Source organism: Elephas maximus, chromosome 11 (assembly GCF_024166365.1).
Source record: "Elephas maximus indicus isolate mEleMax1 chromosome 11, mEleMax1 primary haplotype, whole genome shotgun sequence".
NCBI classification, from domain to species: Eukaryota; Metazoa; Chordata; class Mammalia; order Proboscidea; family Elephantidae; genus Elephas; species Elephas maximus.
The window spans coordinates 81,732,192-81,747,935 of NC_064829.1; the positions used below are offsets into that span (position 1 = coordinate 81,732,192).

General features: G+C 40.1%; 1 protein-coding gene across 1 annotated transcript in view; it reads right to left on the reverse strand.

The window, feature by feature from the left end:
* Window positions 1–15,744, reverse strand: part of LOC126084982 (cytochrome b5) — a 52,923-nt gene that overhangs the window by 5,639 nt on the left and 31,540 nt on the right. The gene's annotated exons all lie outside the window — the stretch shown is intronic.

Here is a 15,744-nt window from a genome sequence, read left to right on the forward strand (position 1 = left end):
TAAATTACTTAACAGCATTACTCAACCTTGGTAATTTGAAAGTAAATGTTAAAAATTAATATACTACATAAAAAATATTGCATATATATAAAAACCCGCTGCTGTCGAGTCGCATATATATAGATATATAAAATAGGCATCTGAATACTTTAACACAGACACTGAGAACAGATACTCATTTAAACATAATGCACACCAACACCATTATCATCTTCAGGAAGCCCAGTTTTATTCTTCAAAAGTATAAATGGAATGTTCAAAAAAAAAATTACTTCTCTTATTCAAATCTCTTATGAAGTAAAAGTACACCTGAATTGTATTAAAAAGACATGTCAACCAAAAAGAAAAACAATAAGGACTGTCATTTAAAGTCACAACCCTCTAACCAAACGACTTTCCTGAGGTCCTCTTAACTCTGGCGCTGCAGTCCTAGCAAGACCCCACTGACTTCCCATGGCTGCTCGGCCTAGGACTTCACATTGTTGACCACCAAAGACCCCTTCAGAAAAGGACACCCTGAGCGCCCACACCTTCCACAGCTATGGCCTGTTTTACCTTCAGGACTTTCTCAGAGTCGCTCTTCCCGGCAGTGCCAACAAAGTGAACTAAAAATTGACTTGGAAAAATGCATACTTCCCCAAACAGTTGAATAACTAAAGAATCACCAAATACAAACTTCCCCAGGCTTGAAAACATGTTAAGAAGCATTTTTTGATATGCCACACCAGCCAAAGTATTAGTAGTGTGTCAAACTGAGCTGTAGCCATAAGGAACGCAGCTTAAGGGCTTCAGAGTCACAGGCAGTCCTTTCCCAAGGGCAGGATAAAAAAAGCATTAGCAAAACAATCAGCTGTCTGCTGGGAGGCAAAGCCACACTCTGCAAAGCACATTTAAGAAACTCCCATTAAAAGGCAGAAACCTTTCAGAGAAGAGCAAGCAAAGCACTTATGAGGCCCACCAACCTTGGAGCATCACCTTTATGAGTCCTGACACGGTAAGGGAAAAAAAAAAGTCATTTAAAAATAAGTAACTTATTATCGTTTTCAGCAACGTTAAATCTTAGTGTCCAGAAAAAATATTCATAACTTCTACAAGACTGTTTTTCTAATTTTGCACATAAAAATCAAATATGCAAGAATTACTAAAAATAATCAACATCTTCAAAAAATATTATTTAGCTAGAAGAAAGACATAATTCTGAAACTGAAACAAAACAGTTCACTGAAGGTGAAATATTACTGCCACACTAGAAAGTTAAGAGTTCCTGAGTGGTACAAAAATGGTTAATGCACTCAGCTGCTAAATGAAAGGTTGGAGGTTCAAGACTATGCAGATGTGCCTTAGAAGAAAGGCCTGTTGATCCACTTGCAAAAAATCAGCCACTGAAAACTCTATGGAGCATAGTTCTACTCTGACATACATGGGGTCGCCATGAATCAGGGTTGACTCAACGGTGCCTGGTTTTTTAAGAAAGTAAAGTTTGAAACAGTAAACAGGGCAGACACGGCATGCATTACATTATCACACTGTAAGTACAAGCACATAACGTTTTATGAAACATGTTCACAATTCTCTGCAGAAACTCAGTTGCTCCATCTTCCTCCCCCTTTGTAGTCACCATGACCGCTAACAGTAAAACACTGCTTGAATGTCACCACCACCACCACCACCACGACCACTACTGATCTTCTAAAGAGGTGAACTTAAAAAAAAATTTAAAAATCACATACATTTCTGATTGCTTCTTATCCCTAGGCTCCATGTCTTAGTTATCTAGTGCTGTTGTAACAGAAAAACCACGAGTAGATGGTTTTAACAAACAGAAGTTTGTTTTCTCACAATCTAGTACGCCAGAAGTCGGAACTCAGAATGCTAGATCTAGGGGGAGGCTTTCTCTTTCTGTCATCTCTGGAGGAAGGTCCCTGTCATCAATCTTCCCTTGATGTAGGAGCTTCTCTGCATAGGGACCCTGAGTCCAAAGGATGCACACTGCTCCTGAGACTGCTTTCTTGGTGCTATTAGGTCCCAGAAAGGGGCTGTAGTGCTGCCACTGTCCACTTTTGAGTGGTACCTGCATATCATTGAGAACCATCTGTAAACCAGACATGAGTTTTCTCTTCAGCTTCTGCTTCCTGGTTCCTTGGCCCCTCGGCCCCTCGGCCCCTCAGCCCTCACCACCCACATCTGCCCTGCTGGAGGAAGTGTTCCAAAGCTCTTCAGGTCCAATGATAAGTGCCTGGAGGCACCCCACTCTGCAAGTAAACTTCAGCCAGAAGACACTCAGGTCTCTTGCTCCATGGGTCAGCAAGCCTAGCTCCACTGGTAAGTGCCTGAAAGCATCCCACTCTGCCAGGAAGCCTCTTGTGCAAAGGGACTCAGCTGTCTCACTCCATGGGTGGGTTCCAGCTCCAGCGCTGTCTTGCACTGGTCTCCTGGTTCTGCTGCTGCCACCATTTCTCTGCTGCTGCTTCTTGCCATCTGTGCTGTCTCCAGTATAATAGCTCTCCTCACCAAAACTGTCTTTGATGTCCATAATTTCACCAACAGCCTCCACCTGACTCATGTAGCCACAGGGGCTGGAGAACCCAAGATCCGCAGGTCAGACAGCAGGGCTTTTGCTCACTCTGGATCCTGTAGCAGGTTCCTGTTCGTCTGGCCTCTGGTTCTTGGGACTTGACTTAGCAGCTTACCTGTAGTCTTGCCTGCCGATCTTGGGATTCATCAGGTCCTCCCAGCCTGTGAGCAAGAGCCCTGCTGTCCCACCTGCCGATTATGGGTTCGCTAGTGCCTGCAGCTACATGAATCAGGAGACACCTCCAGCTTGACCTATGGATTTGGGACACGCCAGACTCTACAACCTTGTAAGCCATTTCCTTGAAATAAATCTCTTTATATATTTATACACTTTACTGGCTTTGCTTCTCTAGAGAACCAAGCCTAAGACTCCATAACCCAGGGATGTTTGAGAGTTAAATCAATGTGAATCACCACTTATTACTTCCATGAAAAAGGAAACTGTCCTTGGTGGCCAGTGGTGGAGGGGCCTCAGTTGGGTTTACACATGTAAATATCAAACATGCCCACGATGAATAGGGAGAAAAAGACTGGTCTTTATCACATACTCTGTGACCTTGAGGGGTGCAATTTCTACTAGGAAAAGGTCAGCAATTAAATCAGTACATGTAAAACTCCATGTAAAAACAAGCAAGCCTTATAGAGCTTTTGTAAATCAAAGTCATCTCATCTGTAACAGTTCATCTCACTTAACCCATTCTTTAGTTGGAAGACATTCTACCTTAATATACTCCAGGTGGAGTGATGCATTCATGACAAGTCCAGGGCCCACAGAATTTGCTTCCTAGACTTCCAATGATGGGCCTGGGAATAGGTGTGTGACAAGGGACTAAACACTCCGAGTATTCTCCTCATCTCCATGGCAGATCTATCTGTCTCACAGGGATGCAGGGAGAACCAAATACTATAACTTGTATAGCAGTGTTCCGAAAACTGCAAACAAATGAAAGGAACTGTGAGTTCTAATATCCTCCATGTAAACAAATTTGATAGATGTGGACCTGTTCAATTAAAAATGCTTAATTTGTGTGTCTACAAATATCACCTTAATTTGGCAAACTAACATCATGTTTTCTTAGAGCAGGTCCAGCTAGTGATTTTTGGTGCATCTCCCTTTACAAGTGAACTAGATTTCTCGGCAGCAGCATTTCAAAAATTCAGACTACAGGACAGGACACATGTATCCATCTAGGGATAGACGGGTGGAAATACAGACATATTGACGGACGCTCTTGTCTTCTGGTAAATGAGAAGCACAAGGAAGACAAATGTAGAAAAATGGTCATTTATTTTCTTTCATTTCACTTGCTTATAGCCTGTAAGAAAAATGCCAAGTTCTTATCCCACATTCCTCCAAGCTGTCCTCTAATTTAATTAAGCCAAGTCACAGCAGAGGAAGAAGATCACTGTTTAAGTAAAACACTCAAAAGTTGGTCAGTCTGTAAAATTCCTAAGAGTAAAAATTATCTATGTTAAAAAGCCCCCACATGTCTGTCAGGTTTTTGTACTGCGGGGGCTTGTGTCTTGCTGTGATACTGGAAGATATGCCACCGGTATTCAGATATCAGCAGGGTCACCCAAGGAGGACAGTTTTCAGCTGAGCTTCCAGACTAAGTCTGGGAAGAAGGACCCGGCAGTCTACTTCTGAAAAGAATTAGCCAGTGAAAACCTTAGGAATAGCAGCGAAACACTGTCTGATATAGTACTGAAAGATGGGCCCCCAAGGTTGGAAGGCACTCAAAAGATGACTGGGGGAAGAGCTGCCTCCTCAAAGTAGAGTCGACCTTAATGACGTGGATGGAGTAAAGCTTTCGGGACCTTCATTTGCTGATGTGGCCCGACTCAAATGAGAAGAAACAGCTGCAAACATCCATTAATAATCGGACCCTGGAATGCACGAAGTATGAATCTAGGAAAACTGGAAATAGTAAAAAATGAAATGGAATGCATAAACATTGATGTCCTAGGCACTAGTGAGCTGAAATGGACGCGTATTGGCCATTTTGAATTGGACAATCATATAGCCTACTATGCTGGGAATGACAACTCGAAGAGGAATAGTGTTGCATTCATCGTCAAAAAGAACGTTACAAGATCTATCCTGAAGTACAACGCTGTCAGTGATAGAATAATGTCCATACGCCTACAAGGAAGACCAGTTAATATGACTATTATTCAAATTTATGCACCAACCACTAGGGCCAAAGATGAAGAAATAGAAGATTTTTATCAGCTGCTGCAGTCTGAAATTGATCGAACATGCAATCAAGATGCATTGATAATTACTGGCAATTGGAATGCAAAAGTTGGAAACAAAGAAGAAGGAGCAGTAGTTGGAAAATATGGCCTTGGTGACAGAAACAATGCTGGAGATCAAATGATAGAATTTTGCAAGACCAACGACTTCTTCACTGCAAATACCTTCTTTCACCAACATAAACGGCAACTATACACATGGACCTCGCCAGATGGAACACAAAGAAATCAAATTGACTACATCTTATTATTTTTTTTTTTTTTTGTGGAAAGAGACAATGGAAAAGCTCAGTATCATCAGTCAGAACAAGGCCAGGGGCCAGTTGTGGAACAGACCATCAATTGCTCACATGCAAGTTCACGCTGAAACTGAAGAAAATTAGAGCAAGTCCACAAGAGCCAAAATATGACCTTGAGTATATCCCACCTGAATTTAGAGACCATCTCAAGAATAGACTTGATGCATTGTACACTAGTGACCGAAGACCAGACAAGTTGTGGAATGCCATCAAGGACATCATACATGAAGAAAGCAAGAGGTCACTGAAAAGACAGGAAAGAAAGAAAAGATCAAGATGGATGTCAGCGGAGACTCTGAGACTTGCTCTTGAGTGTCGAGCAGCTAAAGCAAAAGGAAGAATTGATGAAGTAAAAGAACTGAACACGAGATTTCAAAGAGCGTCTTGAATACACAAAGTAAAGTATTATACTGAAATGTGCAAAGAGCTGGAGATGGAAAACCAAAAGGGAAGAACACACTTGGCGTTTCTCAAGCTGAAAGAACTGAAGAAAAAATTCAAGCCTCGAGATGCAATCGTGAAGGATTCCATGGGGAAAATATTAAACGACGCAGGAAGCATCAAAAGAAGATGGAACAAAAGCTAGAATTTCTGAATTCGAAGATAAATCACTTGGCACTAATATATTTGAAGAAAAATCAGATAAAAGAATTAAAAAAAAATGAAGAAACCTTAAGAATCATGTGGGACCCTACCAAGAGAAATAACCTACGAGTGATTGAAGTACCAGAACAGGGAGGGATAACAGAAAATACAGAGAAAATTGTTGAGGATTTGCTGGCAGAAAACTTCCCTGATATTGTGAAAGATGAGAAGATATCTATCCAAGATGCTCATCGAACTCCACATAAGGTAGATCTTAAAAGAAAGTCACCAAGACATATTATAATCAAGCTTGCCAAAACCAAAGATAAAGAGACAATTATAAAAGCAGCAAGGGATGAAAGAAAAGTCACCTACAAGGGAGAGCCAATAAGAACAAGCTCGGACTACTCGGCAGAAACCATGCAGGCAAGAAGGCAATGGGAAGACATATTTAAAAAATTGAAAGAAAAAAGTTGCCTGCCAAGAATCACATATACATCAAAACTGTCTCTTAAATGTGAAAGTGAAATTAAGACATTTCCAGATAAACACAAGTTGAAGGAATTCATAAAAACCAAACCAAAACTACAAGAAATATTAAAGGGCGTTCTTTGGTTAGAAAATCAGTAATATCAGATATCAACCCAAGACTAGAACACTGGGCAGAGCAACCAGAAGTCAACCCAGACAGGGAAATCCAAAAAAAGAAAACAAGATTAAAAAAAAGCCCAACACAGGGTAACGGCAATGTTATTATATAAAAGACAACATTAAAAGAATAAAGACGGACTAAGAAATGTAATCATACACCTTCCATATGGAGAGGAAGATATGGCAATACAAAGAAATAAAAGTTAGTTCTAAATTTAGAAAAATAGGGGTAAATAATAAGGTAACCACAAAGGAGACAAACTATCCTACCATCAAAATAAAATACAAGGGAAAAATACAAGCTCAGCTGAAACAAAATCAGCAACAACAAATATGAGGAAAGGACAATATTTAAAGAAAATCTACTCAGCACATAAAATCAAGAGGGAAAAAGAAACTGTCAACACACAAAAAAAGACAACAAAATGTTAGCAATAAATTCATACCTATCCATAAGTACCCTGAATGTGTAAATGGACTAAATGCACCAATAAAGAGACAGAGAGTGGCAGAATGGATTAAAAAACAAGATCCGTCTACATGCTGCCTACAAGAGACACACCTTAGACTTAGAGACACAAACTAAAACTCAAAGGATGGAAAAAAATATACCAAGCAAACAATCAAAAAAACAGCAGGAGTGGCAATATTAATTTCTGACAAAATAGACTTTAAAGTTAAATCCATCAGAAAGGATAAGGAAGGACACTATATAATGATTAAAGGGACAATACACTAAGAAGATATAACCATATTAAATATTTATGCACCCAATGACAGGGCTGCAAGATACATAAAACAAACTCTATCAGCACTGAAAAGTGAGATAGAAAGCTCCACAATAATAGTAGGAGACTTCAACACAACACTTTCGGTAAAGGACAGGATATCCAGAAAGAAGCTCAATAAACACACAAAAGATCTAAATGCCATAATCAACCAACTTGACCTCGTAGACATATACAGAACACTCCACCCAACAGCAACCACCTATACTCTCTTTTCTAGTGCACATGGAACATTCTCTAGAGTAGGCCACATATTAGGTCATAAAGCAAGCCTTAGCAGAATCCAAAACACTGAAATACTACAAAGATCTTCTCTGACCATAAGGCCATAAAAGTGGAAATCAGTAACAGGAAAAGCAGGGAAAAGAAATCAAACACTTGGAAACTGAACAATACCCTGCTCAAAAAAGACTGGTATTGAAGACATTAAGGATGGAATAAAGAAATTCATAGAATCGAATGAGAATGAGAACACTTCCTATCAGAACTTTTGGGACACAGCAAAAGCGGTGCTCAGAAGCCAATTTATATCAATAAATGCACACATCCAAAAAGAAGAAAGGGCCAAAATCAAAGAACTATCCCTACAACTTGAACTAATATAAAGAGAGAAACAAAAGAAACCCACAGGCACCAGAAGAAAACAAATAATAAAAATTAGAGCTGAACTAAAAGAAATAGAAAACAGAAAAACAATTGAAAGAATTAACAAGACCAAAAGCTGGTTTTCTGAAAAACTCAACAAAGTTGATAAACCACTGGCCAAACTGACAAAAGAAAAACAGGAGAGGAAGCAAATAACCCGAATAAGAAATGAGATGGGCGATATTACAACAGACCCAACTGAAATTAAAAGAATCATGTCAGATTACTATGAAAAACTATACTTAAATTTGAAAACCTAGAAGAAATGGATGAATTCCTAGCAACACACTACCTACCTAAACTAACACAAACAGAGGTAGAATAACTAAACAGACCCATAACAAAGGAACAGACTGAAAAGGTAATCAAAAAACTCCCAACAAAAAAAAGGCCTGGTCTGGAAGGCTTCACTGCAGAGTTCTACCGAACTTTCAGAGAAGAGTTAACACCACTACTAGTAAAGGTATTTCAGAGCATAGAAAAGGATGGAACACTACCAAATTCATTCTATGAAGCCACCATATCCCTGATACCAAAACCAGGTAAAGACACCACAAGAAAAGAAAATTATAGACCTATATCCCTCATGAATGCAGATGCAGAAATCCTCAACAAAATTCTAGCCAATAGAATTCAACAACATATCAAAAAAATAATTCACCATGACCAAGTGGGATTCATACCAGGTATGCAGGGATGGTTCAACATTAGAAAAACAATTAATGTAATCCACCACATAAATAAAACAAAAGACAAGAATCACATGATTTTATCAATTGATACAGAAAAGGCATTTGACAAACTACAACACTCATTCATGATAAAAACTCTCAGCAAAATCGGAATAGAAGGAAAATTTCTCAACATAATAAAGGACATTTATACAAAGCCAACAGCCAACAACACCCTAAATAGAGAAAGCCTGAAAACATTCCCACTGAGATCGGGAACCAGACATGGACGCCGTTTATTACCACTCTTACTCAACATTGTGCTGGAAGTCCTAGCCAGAGCAATTAGGCTAGATAAAGAAATAAAGGGCATCCAGATTGGCAAGGAAGAAGTAAAATTATCTCTATTTGCAGATGACATGATCTTATACACAGAAAATCCTAAGGAATCCTCCAGAAAACTACTGAAACTCATAGAAGAGTTCAGCAGAGTATCGGGATACAAGATAAACATAAAAAACTCAGTTGGATTCCTCTACACCAACAAAAAGAACATCAAAGAGGAAATCACCAAATCAATGCCATTTACAGTAGCACCCAAGAAGATAAAATACTTAGGAATAAATCTTACCAGAGATGTAAAAGACTTATACAAAGAAAACTGCAGTACACCTCTGCAAGAAACCAAAAGAGACTTACATAAGTGGAAGAACATATCTCGTTCGCAGATAGGAAGACTTAACATTATAAAAATGTATATTCTACCAAAAGCGATCTATACATTTAATGCAATTCCGATCCAAATCCCAAGGACATTCTTTAATGAGATGGAGAAACAAATCGCCAATCTCATATGGAAGGGAAAGAGGCTCCAGAAAAATAAGGCATTACTGAAAAAGAACAAAGTGGGAGTCCTTACTTTACCTGATTTTAGAAACTATTATACCACTATGGTAGTCAAAACAGCCTGGTACTGGTACAACAATAGATACGTGGACCAATGGAACAGAATTGAGAATCCAGACATAAATCCATCCACATATAAGCAGTTGATATTTGACAAAGTCCCCAAAACAGTTAAATGGGGGAAAAGACAGTCTTTTTAACAAATGCTGCTGGCATAACAGGATATCCTTCTGCAAAAAAATGAAACAAGACCCATACCTCAATCCATGCACAAAAACAAGCTCAAAATGGATCAAAGACCTAAACATAAAATCTAAAACGATAAAGATCATGGAAGAAAAAATAGGGACAATGTTAGGAGCCCTAATACATGCCATAAACAGAATACAAAACATTATAAAGAATGTAGAAGAAAAACGAGATAACTGGGCGCTCCTAAAAATCAAACACTTACGCTCATCCAAAGACTTCACCAAAAGAGTGAAAAGACCACCTACAGACTAGGAAAAAGTTTTTACCTATGACATTTCTGATCAGTGCCTGATCTCTAAAATCTACATGATACTGCAAAAACTCAACTGCAAAAAGACAAATAACCCAATTAAAAAATGGGCAGAAGATATGAATAGACACTTCACTAAAGACGACATTCAGGTAGGCAACAGATATATGAAGAAATGTTCACGATCATTAGCCATTAGAGAAATGCAGATCAAAGCTACGATGCGATTTCTTCTCACTCCAACAAGGCTGGCATTAATCCAAAAAACACAAAATAATAAATGTTGGAGAGGCTGTGGAGAGACTGGAACACTTCTACACTTCTGGTGGGAATGTCAAATGGTACAACCACTTTGGAAATGGATTTGGCGCTTCCTTAAAAAGCTAGAAATAGAACTACCATACGATCCAGCGATCCCACTCCTTGAAATATACCCTAGAGAAATAAGGGCCTTTACACGAACAGATAAAATGCACACCCATGTTTACTGCAGCACTGCTTACAACAGCAAAAACATGGAAGCAACCAAGGTGCCTATCAATGGATGAATGGATAAATAAACTATGGTATATTCACACAATGGAATACTACGCATCGATAAAGAACAGCGATGAATCTGTGAAACATTTCACAACATGGAGGAACCCGGAAGGCATTATGCCAAGTGAAATTAGTCAGTTGCAAAAGGACAAATATTGTATAAGACCACTATTATAAGAACTTGAGAAATAGTTTAAACTGAGAAGAAAACATTCTTCTGTAGTTACGAGAGGAGGAGGGAGGGTGGGAGAGGGGCATTCACTAATTAGACAGTAGATAAGAACTACTTTAGGTGAAGGGAAAGACAGCACACAATACAGAGGAGGTCAGCACAATTGGACTAAACCAAAAGCAAAGAAGTTTCCTAAATAAACTGAATACTTCGAAGCCCAGCGTAGCAGGGAAAGGGGTTTGGGGACCATGGTTTCAGGGGACATCTAAGTCAATTGGCAAAACAAAACCTATTAAGAAAACATTCTGCATCCCACTTTGAAGAGTGGCGCCTGGGGTCTTAAACGCTAGCAAGCAGCCATCTAAGATGCATCAGTTGGTCTCAGCTCACCTGGATCAAAGGAGAATGAAGAACACCAAGGACACAAAGTGATTACGAGCCCAAGAGACAGAAAGGGCCACATGAACCAGAGACTACATCATCCTGAGACCAGAAGAACTAGATGGTGCCGGGTTACAACCGATGACTCTCCTGACAGGGAACACAACAGAGAACCCCTGAGAGAGCAAGACAGCAGTGGGATGCAGACCCCAAATTCTCATAAGACCAGACTTAATGGTCTGACTGAGACTGGAAGGACCCCAGTGGTCATGGCCCCCAGACCTTCCATTGGCCCAGGACAGGAACCATTCCCAAAGCCAACTCTTCAGACATGGATTGGACTGGACAATGGGTTGGAAAGGGATGTCAGTGAGGAGTGAGCTTCTTGGATCAGGTGGACACTTGAGACTATGTTGGCATCTACTGCCTGGAGGGGAGATGAGAGGGTGGAGGGGGTTAGAAGCTGGCGAAAAGGATATAAAAAGAGAGAGTGGAGGGAGAAAGCGGGCTGTCTCATTAGGGGGAGAGTAATTGCGAGTGTGTAGCAGTGGGTTTTTTTTTGTTTTAGCAAGGTGTATACGGGTTTTTGTGTGAGAGACTGACTTGATTTGTAAACTTTCACTTAAAGGACAATAAAAATTATTTAAAAAAAAAAAGATGGTAGGAATACACAGAGTCATTATATCAAAAAGAATTAGTCGATATTCAACCATTTCAAGAGGTGGCACGTGATCAGGAACCGATGGTACTGAAGGGAGAAGTCCAAGCTGCTCTGAAGGCACTGGCGAAAAACAAGGCTCTAGGAACTAACTGATGGAGTATCAATTGAGATGTTTCAACAAACAGATGCAGCGCTGGAAGTGCTCACTCGTCTATGCCAAGAAATATGGAAGACAGCTTCCTGGCCAACTGACTGGAAGAGATCCATATTTATGCCTATCCCCAAGAAAGGTGATCCAACCGAATGTGGAAATTATAGAACAATGTCATTAATACCACACGCAAGCAAAATTTTGCTGAAGATCATTCAAAAACAGTTGCAGCAGCATATGGACAGGGAACTACTGGAAATTCAGGCTGGTTTCCGAAGAGGACGTGGAACCAGGGATGTCATTGCTGATGTCAGACGGATCTTGGCTGAAAGCAGAGAATACCAGAAGGATGTTTACCTGTGTTTTATTGACTATGGAAAGCCATTCGACTGTGTGGATCATAACAAACTATGGATAACATTGTGAAGAATGGGAATTCCAGAACACTTAATTGTGCTCATGAGAAACCTTTACATAGCTCAAGAGGCAGTTGTTCAGATAGAACAAGGGGATACTGATTGGTTTAAAGTCAGGAAAGGTGTGCGTCAGGGTTGTATTCTTTCACCATACCTATTTAATCTGTATGCTGAACAAATAATCTGAGAAGCTGGACTATATGAAGAACAACGGGGCATCAGGATTGGAGGAAGACTCATTAACGACCTGCGTTATGCAGATGACACAACCTTGCTTGCTGAAAGTGAAGAGGACTTGAAGCACTTACTAATGAAGATCAAAGACCACGGCCTTCAGTATGGGTTACACCTCAACATAAAGAAAACAAAAATCCTCACAACTGGACCAATAAGCAACATCATAATAAACGGAGAAAAGATTGAAGTTGTCAAGGATTTCATTTTACTTGGATCCACAATCAACAGCCATGGAAGCAGCAGTCAAGAAGTCAAAAGACGCATTGCTTTGGGCAAATCTGCTGCAAAGGACCTCTTCAAAGTGTTGAAGAGCAAAGATGTCACCTTGAAGACTAAGGTGCGCCTGACCCAAGCCATGGTATTTTCAATCGCATCACATGCATGTGAAAGCTGGACAAAGAATAAGGAAGACCGAAGAAGAACTGATGCCTTTGAATTGTGGTGTTGGCGAAGAATATTGAATATACCATGGACTGTCAACAGAACGAACAAATCTGCCTTGGAAGAAGTGCGGCCAGAATGCTCCTTAGAGGCAAGGATGGAGAGACTCCGTCTTACATACTTTGGACGTGTTGTCAGGAGAGATCAGTCCCTGGAGAAGGACATTATGCTTGGGAGAGTTCAGGGTGAGCGGAAAAGAGGAAGACCCTCAACGAGGTGGATTGACACAGTGGCTCCAACAATGAGCTCAAGCATAACGATTGTAAGGATGGTGCAGGACCGGGCAGTGTTTCGTTCTGTTGCGCGTAGGGTCGCTATGAGTTGGAACCTACTCAACGGCACTTAACAACAACAACAAGAACAACATTAAAAAGTTAGTATGATTCTTACATCTCCAGTGAGGTCTTCTATACCCAGCAAGATGATTAGATATCTAATGTTAATGATGAAATGTAGTAAAGCAAAGCCTTTCAACACAGAGAGCTGCCCACTGTCTTAATGTTGTCAGGAGAGCTCTCCTTGATGTTGACAGCTAAAGTCCCAGCATTTACCATGGAATCTTGCTCTGTCTCCAAAATATCCAAAGTATTAAAGTGAGTGGCACTTTGAAATAGAAAAATAATTACAAACAGAGAACAACATATAATGATGGGCAGTTGGTATGGCATATCATATGGGTTGTCATGCACATGTTTTCAGAGTAAATAAAGAGGGGAAGAGTCTGCACGTTGAAAACAACGCCTTTATGGTAAAAGACAGGCTGACCGCTTGGGCCCTCACCTCTCTTTAATGGCACTTTCTGCTTGTGGCCGTTATGGTTAGGGACATGGTCCGACCTGCAGTAGATCTAAATTCACGTATGAGCCAAATCACACCATTCTTTACTGTAGCTGAATAATTTACTCCAAGATTGTTAACATTCTGAACGCCTGAGAGAAAAAAATATATTCTCCATGACAGACTTCAGGGAATATGCAAAAATTATACCCAGCACAGAATTTCAGCTGTCCTAAAAGTAGCCTCAAAAAAGATTATACAGTCAGGTGAACTAACAGCAAGGATTCCAAGCAATTGTTGCAAAGCAACTGAAATTCTGAAGCCCATTTTTTATCTTCTGGAAGTGCTGATATCACCAATGTTGAGCTTAAGCCTTTTTGAATAGGAAACAGCATTACAAAAGGTTTTTATTGCACTATCTGGGGTAAACATGGTCTTTATGCTCGAGTTACTGGATTAATTGCTTGGATTCTGCTGTAGATTGAAAACAATGTCTAGTCACCAACAGCTAGTAACATGAATTCAGTAGTTCTTAATACAATCAGGGAAACCCTGGTGGCGTAGTGGTTAAGTGCTATAGCTGCTAACCAAAAGGTTGGCAGTTCGAATCCTCCAGGCCCTCCTTGGAAACTCTATGGGGCAGTTCTACTCTGTCCTATAGGGTCGCTATGAGTTGGAATCGACTCGACGGCACTGGGTTTGGGGTAATACAACCAGGACAGTGAAGCCTTCCTGTTGTACCCTCCGTAATAAAACCAAGAGCCTAGGCTAAATGGTGGTGGTGCTTTAGATGAAAATTTATAACTCAAATTAATTTCTCATACAAAAATTTATACACATATTGTTATGTGACCCTAGTTGCAACACTTATACGGTGACAGCACACTCCCCATTTCCACCCCAGGTTGCCTGTGTGCATTCAACCAGCTCCTATCCCTTTATGCCTTCTCATCCTGCCTCTGGACAGGAGCTGCCCATTTAGTCTCGTGTATCTACTTGAACTAAGAAGCACACTCTTCACCGGTATTATTTTATGTTTTATAGTCCTGTCTAATTTTTGGCTGAAGAATTGGCTTCAGGAATGGTTTTCACTTTGCATTAATACCAAATTCTGGGGCTAGGTCTTCTAGGGTTCCTCCAGTCTCAGTCAGACTATTAAGTCTGGTCTTTTTATGTGAATTCGAGTTGTATACCACGCTTTTCTCTAGCTCCGTCAGAGACTCTCTGTTGTGTTCCCTGTCAGGGCGGTCATTGGTGGTAGCTGGGCACCATCTAGGTCTTCTGGTCTAAAGCTGATGGATGGAGTCTCTGGTTTATGCAGCCCTTTTGCCTCCTGGGCTAATATTTTCCTTGTGTCTTTGGTATTCTTCATTCTCCTTTGCTCCAGGGAGGTTGGGAGAAATTGATGTATCTTAGATGGCCACTTGCAAGCTTTTAAAAACCCAGACTCAATTCACCAAAGTGGGATGCAGAAAATTTTCTTAATAAACTTTCTTTTGCCAATTTACCTAGATGTCCCCTGAAACCATGGTCCCCAGGCCTCCACCTGTTACTCTGTACCTGGAAGTGTTTGGTTGTATTCAGGAAACTTCTTAGCTTTTGGTTTAGTCCAGTTGTGCTGACTTTCCCTCTATTGTGTGTTGTCTTTCCCCTCACCTAAAAGAATTCTTATCTAGTATCTAGTTAGTGAATTCCCCTCTCCCTCCTTCCTCACCTTCATAACCATCAAAGAAATGTTTTCTTCTATGTTTAAACCTTTTCTTGAGTTCTTATAATAGTGGTATTATACAATATTTTCCCTTTTGCAACTGACGAATTTCATTCAGCATAATGCCTTCCAGATTCCTCCACGTTATGAGATGTTTCACAGATTCATCATTGTTCTTTATTGTTGTGTACTATTCCACTGTGTGAATATACCATAATTAGTTCGTCCGTTCATCTGTAGATGGGCACCTAGGTTGTTTCCATGTTTTTGCTATTGTGAACATAGCTGCAATGAACATGGGTGTGTATGTATCTATTCATCCGATGGCTTTTATCTGTTTAGAATATATTCCAAGGAGTGAGATTGCTGAATCATATGTTACT